The sequence below is a fragment of the Nicotiana attenuata genome, chromosome 3, assembly GCF_001879085.1.
Source record: "Nicotiana attenuata strain UT chromosome 3, NIATTr2, whole genome shotgun sequence".
In the NCBI taxonomy this organism is placed as follows: Eukaryota; Viridiplantae; Streptophyta; class Magnoliopsida; order Solanales; family Solanaceae; genus Nicotiana; species Nicotiana attenuata.
Window position 1 is genome coordinate 17,882,097 of NC_031991.1, and position 8,746 is coordinate 17,890,842.

An 8,746-nucleotide genomic window follows, 5' to 3' on the forward strand; every position below is an offset into this window, starting at 1 on the left:
ATATATATATATATATATATATATATATATGGATCGGGCTGCACGCCGCAGCGGTTATTATAAGGTACCTATTCAGCGTGAGTGCTGAGTGTGAGCATTGATTGATGAGAGTTGAGTCTCGAGTGACTGAGAGGCTTACCCGAGAGGCTATATATATGAGTGATGCTTTGCCCGAGGGGCTTGTTTTTATGAAATTACTGATTTCACTTCTCCTTAAAGTGAGTCTATATTTATTATGTTGAATTAAATTACCGATTTCACTCATCTTTATATTAAGCCTCTATCGAAAATGTTAAACAAATGTTTTTAACAAAATTCATTGAAATCGGAGTTTTAACAAGATGATATGATTTTTATCCTGTTTTGGAAACATACTGTATTCACTATGGTGCTATGACGTGGTTTATGTGATTTCTTATTGCTCAGTCATTATTTACTTTTATTACTTACTGGGTTGGCGTACTCACATTACTCTCTGCACCTTGTGTGCAGATCCAAATATTTTTGAGCTCGGTGGCAGGTTCATTGGTGATAGTAAGTATATGCACGACGTTCGCAGCCCTGCCATCCCCTCCCTATCCTTATAATTTTATATTTCAGGCTTATATTGTATTAAGCAGATGTTGTTGAATTCTATTTAGTGGCTCATGACTAGTGACACCAGATTCAGGGTGGGGGTGATGTATTTACATACTTGATTCCGCGTATTTATATTGATACATATTAATAAGAAAGATTTGAGGTTTAATATGTTTTAGAAAAATACAATGTCTACAAAAGATCTTCTGTATTGTTCGTGTTGTTTCGGCTGGCCTAGTTCTGTGATAGGCGCCATCATGATCAGGGGATTGGGATCGTGACAAGAGTATAATGTATTATGTCATTTTTATTAAATCTTCAAGGGCGTTTTCACATTATAAAATCAATAAGTTTTGATGACTTGCGGAACCTCAAAGTAGTTGGCTAATTATTGGCTAAAGAACATGGAATCTGAGAATGGTATTTTGCAAGATGTTACTTTTCACTAACAAGTAGTAATAATCTTGGGAGGCATACAAAATTTTAATCAGTTGTTAATGATGCTCTGTCATTTTTATTGTTAGATATGTTCGCAGCTTGCTATTTTAATCATAAGATGCCTTGATTTGGGAATAGTAGTTGTTTTGACTTTTGAGTCTAGTTTGCAGTATATGATGTGTATTATTGATAAAATAGCATTTGTTTTTCATTATAGTGTAACTTCGAGCCTTCATGTTCCTAGCAATGCAAGATTTTAAGTGAGAAGTTGACACAGTTCAATGTTTATGGTTGATATAATTTTGATGGCACGATGTTTCTTTGCTTCGTTCCTTCTCTTTCAAGCCAAGGCTATATTGAGTATCTTGTTAACATATTATTGTTTGTTTATTTCACTTGGGATATCTTGTTGGACAGGTATTAAGCGTAAGTTCCTCAAAATGTAAGCAAACGAAGTGTCCTTTTCTGTGTCTGCATTTTTAAATCTTGGCTTCTGGATAAGGATGTTTCATGCATTTCGTGTTATTTTCTGACATCCCTATACAAGAGCTTAAAGAGAAAGAAAATGACATCCCAATCGTAAAAAATGCTTTAGACACGATTTAATCTATCATCGTGGTTGTGGACACGTTCGCGTGACATAATTACGATCCTAAAATCAAAATCTGGGTATGCGTTCGCGCAACTTCAACCAAAATTTCTTAATAATAATAAAGCATGATCAATTGTGAACACGTACGTGTGACATGCTTTTTTTACGCGCCAAACAAAATAAGTACACGTACGCGTGACTCGTTTTAAAATAACTCCATAATTGCGTATAATTATGCAAATAAAAGCAGGAGGTAAACATGTACATAGGTTTAAAAAATAAGTAATTGGACAATTTAATTAAGCCAAGTATGATTAAAGAGACCATGCTAAAATCACGGAACCCGGGAATACCTAACACCTTCTCCCGGATTAACAGAATTTCTGTGTTTCGCGGACTGTAAAACAGAGTCAAACTTCCTCGATTCAGGATTTTAAACCGGTGACTTGGGACACTGTTAATTATCCCAAGTGCCGACTCTGAATTTGAATAAATAATCTTGTTTCGTTTATTGTCACTTTAGTTGAAAAAACTCCCATATCCCTTTTATGGTAAAATGGAGATGTGACAGCTCTGGCGACTCCACTGGGGAGTTGAACCCAGAATCTCTGGTTCAGGTTTCAAGAATTCGAGCTTGTTAATGTGATTTTTACTTGGCTTTATTTATTGTTGATATTACTGTATTTTGTAGACCTAATGTGCTTATTGCCATTTATTTAACGCTTTGATATTATATGAACATTATTAAACTGTCTTCTTACGCCTCCCTTCTGAGTCTTCTAAAATATGGTGCAAACGTACGCGTGGCCCACTTTTTTGGTAGAAGTCATACCAAATAGCACGAGGCTTGGGTCAACAACAAGGCCGAGTAGACTTTCGTGCTCCACAAAAGTTGCCCCCACCTCGGCTCGAGCTGTCTGTTCGGTAAGCCAGGTCTAGAACACAACCCCAGGTTAAACCTAGAATAACATAGCCTCATACCGGATCCCTAGTAGGAACGTTTTTTTGCATCACGTGCATTTGACGTTGGGGACTCAACATAGGGGTTGGGTCCGTCTAGTACATGTGTACCCAAGATAACAGACCATCCTGATGCATCTTACGTGCTATGTGTATATTTATTTATTTCGGCTTGCATGTTGACCGGCTAGGAAAAGAAAATCAAGAGAAAAACCAAGAGTGATGTAGGAAGAAAATAAAGCCCGATTCTGAAAACTCCAGTATTTGAAAATGTCCCGAAACTCTGTCGAAATGTTTTCAAAAAAAATTGAAAAAAATTTGAGAAGGAAAAAAGAGTCATTTCAAAATGTGTCAATAACATATTTCTCCCGATTATGTCAAAACTGACCTAACTACGCGGGTCTAATTCTCACCGGATGTGAGATACGTAGGCAAACCTCATCGGTTCCGGCCCACAAGTTTCAAAAAAATCCAAAAATATTTTCCTTTACTTCCTTCTTTAGAAAGTCTTTCTTTTAGACCCCGAAATTTAAAAAATCCAAAAATATTTTCTTTTAATTTCTTCTCAAAATCCAAAAAAAGTTTCATTCACCTTTTGAAAATTGAAAAGAAAATTCAAGATTCAAAATAATTTCTTTTTTCTATAAAAGTCTTTCTTTCATAAATTAAAAATAAAAGTCCAAAAATCAAAAATATTTTTTTTCTTCTTTAGTAGTTTTTCTTTTGAAATTAAAAAAAATCAAAATCGAAAAATATTTTCTTTCTTCTTTATATGTCTTTCTATTGAAAAAGTCCAAAATCCAAAAAAAAGAGTTAGTTTTTTACTTTATTCCTAATCTTCTCGAACTACGCAAAGATCTAATTCATGCGGCGTCATGATACGTAGGCAACCCACATCAGGTTCGATCGAATGGTAAAAAGGAAAAGAAAACACAAAAAGGAGAAAAAAGAAAAGAAAAAAGAAAGAAAAGAGAAGAGTGACCATTCTTTTGAATTGTGAAGAAAGTTTGAGGTGGTCGGTTTGTGGTAAGTTGGAAACACATCCATAATTCACAAGATCCAAGGAAAAAATGCCAATGACAACTGACATCGAAGCTGTTACTAGTGCTCAAGAGACTTAGGGTCAGAGGGTTCAGCAAAAGTCTAATGTGGTTGATGAAAATAGGGTACTAAAGCAGCAAATGACTGAAATGTGTCAAGCATGGGCCAATGGACAAGGACCGCCCTTTTCTTCTCATGGTTTCCCAGAATTCACACCCATCTCGACTACTGCCATTCCGGTCTCATTGTCTGATCAATCCTATCCACCTGGGTTCAGTCATTATCCCAATTGTACGACTACAGTTGGAACTTCTGTTGTGCGCTCCCAAAGTTTGCCATTGACAACCAATCAGACAACCACTACTGTTATGCTCGTCTTCACCATCCCACAACCAACGGTGGTGCATAAGAAAACTCATAGTCACAATTTGCTACCCATCAAGAGCAGTACCACTCTCCTGAGTACCGCTCGTACTTATTTGATCTTCTTGCAAAGATTGAGAAGCCTGCTCGAAAGATAGCACAGGAAGAAATGACCCAAAGAGTGAAAAGCTTAGAACAACAGTTGAAAAACATGCAGGGGTTGGCAGGTCAGAAGAGTATTGCCTTCAAGGATCTATGTATGTTCCCCGATGTCCACTTGCCACCTAGTTTCAAGATTCCCAAATTTGAAAAGTATGATGCACATGGAGATCCCATAGCCCACCTGAAAAGGTATTGCAATCAACTAAGAGGTGCGGGAGGAAAGGAAGAATTACAGATGGCTTATTTTGGGAAAAGCCTTATGGGAGTAGCCTCTGAATGGTTTATGGATCAAGACACATCTTGCTGGTATGCCTGGGATGACATGGCACATGCCTTTGTCAAATAGTTCCAATACAACATCGTCATCGCCCCAGACCGCAATTCCCTTGCAACCTGAAGAAGAAACCAATTGAAAGTTTCAGGGAATATGCCATTAAATTGAGAGAGCAAGTGGCTAGAGTTAAGCCACCCATGGATGACCACGAGCTAATCACAGTCTTCTTTCAGGCTCAAGAGCCAGTGTATTTTGAAAACATGATGTCCGCAGTGGGCAAATCCTTCTCGGAAGCAATCAAAATGGCGAAAATGGTTGAGAATGGTCTCAAGACAGGCAAAATTATAAGTCAAGCAGTTCTCAAAGCCGCAACTCAGGTTGTCCAGATTGAATCTGGTAATTTTAGCGTCACGAATGAGAAGGATGAAGAAACCATGATGACAATAGGGTCGAGAAGAGGTCCTAGGAGAACATCTCGAAGGTATGAGCAGCCTCATCAAGGTTCCCATGACTCCCCTGAGCACTACTATCCACCTCAGAACTCACGATACTCTGTTGCTCCACATCAGTATGTTGTCCAGCCACCAAATCACCCAAGAAGGCGAGTACGAGCACCGCAAAACCTCCACCAGCCTCCACAAAATTTTCAAGTGTCCTATATCCCACATCCAAGTCAGGGGTATGGAAGGTAACAAAGGTTGAAAGATAATATTACACCAATAGGAGAGTCCTATGCAAGCTTATTTAAGAAGTTAAGGCATTATGACATGATTGCACCCATTCCTCCAAATCATGTAGACCCACGTGCGAGAAGCTTTAACCCATCTAAAAGGTGTGAATATCATTCCAATGAACAGGGGCACAATGTTAAAAGTAGTCGGGATTTGAAAAGAGAAATAGAAAGGATGATCCAGGAAAAACTAATTGTGATCCAAGACAGTGACACCCAGAATATCACACAGAATCCTTTACCTGCACATGATGATACACACTTTGCGGGGATGATGCTTGGTGACATGGAGCATGAGAATCCTCCCAGGAACTTGCCGACTGAAATTGGAGAAGGCCATGGTGATTCTGATGAGCAAATTTGTAGCTAAATGTCAAGCCTAGCAATTGAAAAGTCATTCTCTCCTTACTAGGAAGGAGTCTTGGTAGCTTGTTTTGATTTTTTTCTATTATCTGGGTTATTTCAGGGTTGTGATCCAGATTTCATTTGTTTTATTGAGTCAAACCCTTCTATCCCTCTGTTCTATTTGTGTGAGTCTTGTCAATCTGTTTTGTTGCTATTTTCATTAGCCGGGTTATTTTAGGGTTGTAACTCAAATTTTAGGTTGTTTGTCTTGTTGTTTACTCAACGAAACACAGTTTATCCTTTTGTGTCGTTCCATGATTAGTTCTTTTCCCGCTAGTTTAGTGACATGACATGCATGCGGAATTTTTGGCCAGATCTTAGAAAATTTATTTAAGCTGGAATTGGATAACTGATAAAAAGACACTTTTGAGGATGAAAAAGAGTTGAAATACTTTGAAATTAAGGTCGAGTAGAATTCACCTTCAAATCATTGTGAGGATCGGGCTTGAGGATATTGAATCAATTGAAGCTTGGTCGAAAGTTTAACATTAAAGGATGGAAAGTGTTTTTCGACCACGACACACCAAAAAGATAAACATGTTCATCAATGTCGTGATTGCGAAAGGATACTATGTTTGGCGTTCTCGAGACTGGGAGGCCCTTTTTCTGCTATCCAAACACTTTATATCCTTCGCTACCCCTTTTGAGCCTGTGTTATTTTCTTTGACCACCCTCTTTTGGAATCATGTTTAGAGTCAAGAGTAAAAAAAATCAAAATGAAAAAAAAAGGAAAAGAAAAAGAAAAGAAGAGTACATGCCCCAAGAGTACAAAATTGGGGCAGCTTTTAGAAGTTCAAGTGAAAAAAATGAAGAGGAAAGAATCAAAGGTCCATGCCCCCAGAAAATAGAAGCTGGGGCAACTTGTTTTGAAAAAAAAGAAAAAAAGAGATAGAAGAAAATGAATAAAAAAACTAGAAAGAAAGTTGAAAAAAATTAGTTAGGTCAGATGTTTGAACTACGTTTGACCTGATTCCTTAAAAAAGAGGATACGTAGGCAGCCTCACGGTTCGGTCTAACCCAAATAAGAATTCAAAAAAAAAGGGAAAAAGAGAAAAGAAAAAAAAATCAAAAAATCCTTAGTATCTGAAACTGGGGCATGAGTTTGTTATAATTTTTAAACGAGTCGATTCCAAGAGTTGTAAGCATAGAACCCCGTCATCTTTAGTCTGTTTTGAGCCTTCATGCCGTCCCTTCTTTCCAACCCTATCCAAAAACCTTCTAAATAAAGACCTCCTGATCAGCCTTCAAGAATGCCAAGAGATGCTTGCAATGAGCAATAGTTGTCACGTGACATAGAACACTGTCAGGTTGCTCACACAAGAAGGCAAAAGAAAACAAAAACAAAAGAAAAATGAGAGAGTCTTGCTAGTGAAAACCCTCACGGGAACTATAAGGCGACTGTCACGACCCAAAATCCACTAGGGTTTGTGATGGCGCCGGACACCGTTGTCAGGCAAGCCAACTAAATATTTAATTAAACTCTAATTTTAACAATCTTTGAAAAGACCAAGATTTTTCCTTTAAATTTCCTAAGTACAAAAGTGGCAGCTTCATTTCAAATTAATTAATAGCAATCAATACAAAACATTTCAAAACCATCCCAGAACCCGGTGTCACAAATCATTGAGCGTCTACTGATAAGGATATCAAATACAATACAACATCCGTCCGGAACACAGTGGACAGAAAGAAAATACAATTTACTAGAAGGGACTTTACAAGCTGCGGTCCGCCTCGCATACTGCAACTCACCTGTCCCCAAATCATCCGTGCTGCTATGCCCAGTAGGCCGCAAAGGTAACATGTACCTGTGCAACAAAAATGCACAGAAGTGTAGTATGAGTACGTAAGCAACGTGTACTCAGTGAGTATCCCGCCTAACCTCGAAGAGGTAGAGAGGAGATGGTCAACCTGGACACTCGCTAGCGGTCCAATAATAATATACTAAACGTGTGAGGAAATCATGGATTCATATAGCATGTCCTAATTCACAAAGCCGTAAAACAGGTAAACACCTTTTAACAATTAACAAAGGATTTTTCAAGATTTACTTCTCTTCATTTTAATCAATTCATCCCAAGCCATGAAAGGCGATATCATCATTTAAGATATCTCATGCATTAATATATAAAAGATATCATGCGCAAATCATACCGAGGCGACGACCCGATCCAACAGAAAATAACTGTGCACTTGCCGAGGGTCGAGGGCGCACCTATAGATGCATCTATTTCCCCGCTCGCGAATTAATCATGCGACGCGGTCAACATAAAATAAACACATACCCTGCTCGTGAATCATACATGCGACGCAGGTACACATAGAGATACATGCTCAATCAATCAAGTAAGAACTTATCAGGGAGTGTTTATCATAATATATCCAACTCTCTTTTAACCAATTTTAAGAAGTAAGGGTAAATCCCTTTAGAAATTCATTTAAAAATTCCATGTGATATAAGATATCAAAGAGTTTACAAATAATCCAAGTATTCATGCTTTTGGGTCCGAGCTACCTGGATAATAGCATAATAGTAGCTACGCACGGACTCTCGTCACCTCGTGTGTACGTAGCCCTCACAAATAGGAGCACATAGCCAATTAACTCACCTATGGGGACGTCTCCCCCTCACAAGGTTAGAAAGGAGACTCACCTCGCTCCGAAGATTCAGGACCGGCATTCCACGCCCTTCCAGGGACTCTAATTGATGCACCATGCTCTAAAACTAGCCAACGGTTACGCAAATCCATTAATATATGCCTAAATATTCATTACAAACTAATTCATAGCAATTCCTAACTCCGATCGAAAAGTTGACCAAAATGCCCTCGGGCGCCGTGCCCGGAAGTCCAAAACTTTTTCGTAAAACTAAACGATTAGCCATGGCTTCACTAGCTCAAATATATAATTTACTCCTAATTCCATGCTCAAATTCGTGGTGAAATCCAATTTATAAAAATTTCTAGGTCTTCTTCCAAAACACCAATTTCCCCACAATTTTCATGCCTAATTCCATGATATAATCTTGTATTTAACTTGGAAATGAGTAGGAGTAACATACCTTAACATAGATGACGAAAATCCCCTCTTGAAGCTCCCCAAAAATCGCCCAAGCCTTGAAGATATGAGAGAAATGAGCTTAAACCCCGATTTAAAACATGCCTTCTGCCTCCAGGCATTTCCGCACCTGCGGACCCTGGGC

At 38.4% G+C, this 8,746-nt stretch overlaps 1 long non-coding RNA gene across 1 annotated transcript in view; it reads left to right on the forward strand.

Annotated features, from left to right (window-relative positions):
- The window catches only part of LOC109224529, a 10,212-nt gene extending 9,575 nt beyond the window's left edge, over positions 1 to 637 (forward strand). Inside the window, exon 4 of the long non-coding RNA XR_002067706.1 lies at positions 493 to 637. This is a non-coding gene — a long non-coding RNA (uncharacterized LOC109224529). The remainder of the gene's footprint in view (positions 1 to 492) is intronic.